The sequence below is a fragment of the Salvelinus sp. IW2-2015 genome, linkage group LG27, assembly GCF_002910315.2.
Source record: "Salvelinus sp. IW2-2015 linkage group LG27, ASM291031v2, whole genome shotgun sequence".
Taxonomy (NCBI): Eukaryota; Metazoa; Chordata; class Actinopteri; order Salmoniformes; family Salmonidae; genus Salvelinus; species Salvelinus sp. IW2-2015.
The window spans coordinates 38,271,245-38,274,839 of NC_036867.1; the positions used below are offsets into that span (position 1 = coordinate 38,271,245).

A 3,595-nucleotide genomic window follows, 5' to 3' on the forward strand; every position below is an offset into this window, starting at 1 on the left:
GCGGTTAGATTGGAGCTGTAGAAGTGTTCTGGACTGAGGGGGTTTAGAAGTGGAGGCTGTTAGAAAGTGTTCTGACTGAGGGGGTTTAGATGTGAGCGCTGTAGAAGGTGTTCTGGACTGAGGGGGTTTAGATGTGGAGCTGTAGAAGGTGTTCTGGCTGAGGGTTAGAAGTGGAGCTGTAGAAAGTGTTCTGGACTGAGGGGTTTAGAAGTGGAGGCTGTAGAAGCGTTCTGGACTGAGGGGGTTTACAAGTGGAGGCTGTAGAAAGTGTTCTGACTGAGGGTGTTTAGAAGTGGAGCTGTAGAAAGTGTTCTGGACTGAGGGGGTTTAGAAGGGAGGCTGTAGAAAGTGTTCTGGACTGAGGGGTTTAGAAGTGGAGGCTGTAGAAAGTGTTCTAGACTGAGGGGTTTAGAAGTGGAGGCTGTAGAAGCGTTCTGGACTGAGGGGTTTAGAAGTGGAGGCTGGAGAAAGTGTTCTGGACTGAGGTGTTTAGAAGTGAGGCTGTAGAAGGTTCTTCTGGACTGAGGGGGTTTAGAAGTGGAGGCTGAGAAGTGTTCTGGACTGAGGGGTTAGAAGTGAGGCTGTAGAAAGTTTCGACGAGGGGTTAGAAGTGGAGGCTGTAGAAAGTGTTTGGACTGAGGGGTTTAGAAGTGGAGGCTGTTAGAAAGTGTCTGGACTGAGGGGTTTAGAAGTGGAGCGTGTAGAAGTGTTCTGACTGAGGGGTTTAGAAGTGGAGGCTGTAGAAGTGTTCTGGACTGAGGGTGTTAGAAGTGGAGGCTGTAGAAGGTGTTCTGGACTGAGGGGTTTAGAGAAGTGGAGGCTGTAGAAGGTGTTCTGGACTGGAGGGGTTTAGAAGTGGAGGCTGTAGAAAGTGTTCTGGATGAGGGGGTTTAGAAGTGGAGGCTGTAGAAAGTGTTCTGACTGAGGGGGTTAGAAGTGGGGCTGTAGAAAGTGTTCTGACTGAGGGGGTTAGAAGTGGAGGCGTAGAAAGTGTTCTGGGACTGATGGGAGTTTAGAAAGGGAGCGTGCTAGAAGGTGTTCTGGACTGAGGGGGTTTAGAAGTGGAGGCTGTAGAAGGTGTTCTGGACTGAGGGTGTTTAGAAGTGGAGGCTGTAGAAGGTGTTCTGGACTGGGGGAGTTTAGAAGTGGAGGCTGTAGAAGGTCTTCTGGACTGAGGGGGTTTAGATGTGGAGGCTGTAGAAGGTGTTCTGGACTGAGGGGGTTTAGAAGTGGAGGCTGTAGAAGGTCTTCTGGACTGAGGGGGTTTAGAAGTGGTTTCTGTAGAAGGTGTTCTGGAATTCTTCTCCCTTCTCCTTTGAGTTTTACCCTGGTGTTGTCTCTCCAGGTGAGGGGTCCATTCTTCCTCTTCCTCCACTGTGTCACTAGGTCCTTGTGGGGGCGGTCTGCGCTCTCTCTCCCTCCCCTCCCAGCCACGCCTCATAAACACAGGGACCAGCGGCTGCAGACCTGGGGTGTATTCAGAGAGGTAGCACAATCCGAACTTTCCACATAGAAATATAATTCATAGAGAGGTCACGATTCCCTGATCAACCTGACAGACAATTATATCTGTTCTACACAACACATTTCTATCTGAGGCTAATGTCCTGAAACAGGCCCCTGAGGAACAACAGAGAGCAATTTCCTTCATCACAATAGTCATGGCCTCATAGAGATATATAGTACCTATAGCCATCATGGCCAAGTGGTTCCTCTTCATGTTTCTGTAGCGCTTTTTCTCCCATTCCGCCAAACTGGTCCATTTGCTCTGGGGAAAATACACCTTCATCTCCTCACAGTCATCCTAAGAGTTAGCACAAGACAGGTGTACACACAGACACAAATAGCATCGGCCTAATTAACTTAATAAGCACCAAGACATCTGAGCACCAAGACATCTGAAAACAAATTGACGTTGGTGCTACATGCTAAAGCTAGGCCTACTGTTGTCCATTTTGAACCTCAAGTCATCGCTAGAACTCATCTCTCCACTGGTGTAGCACGTGTTCGCCTTTCCGTCCTCCGCTGCCTAATAAAGTCAAAACAAATGCAAGTTGAAGCTGCTATTTTACCCGTTGCACTGAATTCCTAAAATCACGTAAAACAAAAAGCATACATAGACCTACTACTGTTGGTCTACCTCCCCAGCCCAGGCAAGCATTTGGGAATTTTTTTCTCCCCGTTCTGAGGGATATAACCCACATTTCTGTGGATAAGGCCTAGGACTAGAAAACTCGTGCACGCAGTTAGACATTTCGAATTGAAAGTTATCGTTGACTGTCTTTCTAGCACTGTAATAAAATACCTTACTAACCTAATGTGTTTGGGTCGTGGGTGCCAAGGGATGGTAGTCCAACAGAAGTTTTCTTCGTATTTACTTTTCTTGGCAATACAATTGAGCCCTGCAGGTCAGTGACGTAAGCCTAGATTATGATTTAACGTTTTCATAACGGGCTCTAACCCCCATCCTCTGGTGTAGGATAGATGTGGTTGTCCCTGGAATCTGACCTGAGGCCAGTTTGAAGTTAGAATGAGCGGTTTAAAGTTAAAATGAGAGGTTTGTTAATCTGATCCTACATCAGCAGAATCCACCCAGGGCACCGTTAGATACCCATACAGTAACATATCGCATATCGCAGGCTGTTGCGTTTTCTCGGAGGGGGTAGCACTACGCGTAACAGTAGCCATTCTCCCCAACCCCCCAGTCTCAGGCGTGTGATGGATAAAGCCTCGCCGACCACAGACAATCTCTGCCCGTATCGATGTCTCGGTGTCCCTACCGACACCACCTGGGACATGCCATGAGATGTCAGCTGGGTTATTTCTCACGCCGTCTCAATACAGGTGAAAGTGTGGAAACAAGGGATAACGAAAAAGTAGGATAACACGAGAGTTCGGTTATAGCGCGAATTGACTGCAAGCTGCTGGAGCGAACAGGGCAACGGTTTAATACAGTAGGCTAGTTAGTGCACCATTGACYATCACCCCATCACAGCGAAAGTGTTTTAGGGAATATCCCAATCACAGGTTTGTGAAATAACAGGATACGGGTTTATCTGACAGGTACGTTTTTTTTTAAATACAATAATTGGTCCTGTGTTTCCCGCGGTGTGTGATTACGTTAACTATCACTATTACTTGTTGTTATTAACACCTGTCATATAATGTCACTGTAGCCGATGTTATGTTTATACCCTGGCATCACTGACCCAACTGTCTCAGTTATGTCCTTAGATGAGTGCCAGAAGTGCTATCAGTTTAAAGGTAGTGTAACTGTTAGGTCTAGATCCAGGGAAATATTACATGTACATAACGGCGTTGTTTGTGGGGTACAATTCATGTGATAGAAAGGGAAGAACGCACAGAAACACGGTTTTGAACGCGTCCTTAATTCAAAGGCAACGTTGCAAGACTGTTGAAGCCCAGTAGTGTTCCAGTATGTTTGTGCTCATGTCTCAACCGTTCTGACACTGTTTACATTGACCTGTGCTGATGATGTCATGTCTCTCTTCCCAGGGGACTGTGAGGTGCCCGTCCATTCTCCTGGTGCTGATTTACACAGGTGCGATCTGTGTGTGTGTGTGTGTGTGTGTGT

General features: G+C 47.2%; 1 pseudogene; it reads right to left on the bottom strand.

Moving 5' to 3' along the window:
- LOC111953384 (histone-lysine N-methyltransferase PRDM9-like) overlaps positions 1 to 2,798 on the bottom strand; it is a 12,453-nt pseudogene extending 9,655 nt beyond the window's left edge.
- Between the last annotated feature and the right edge of the window lie 797 nt (positions 2,799 to 3,595).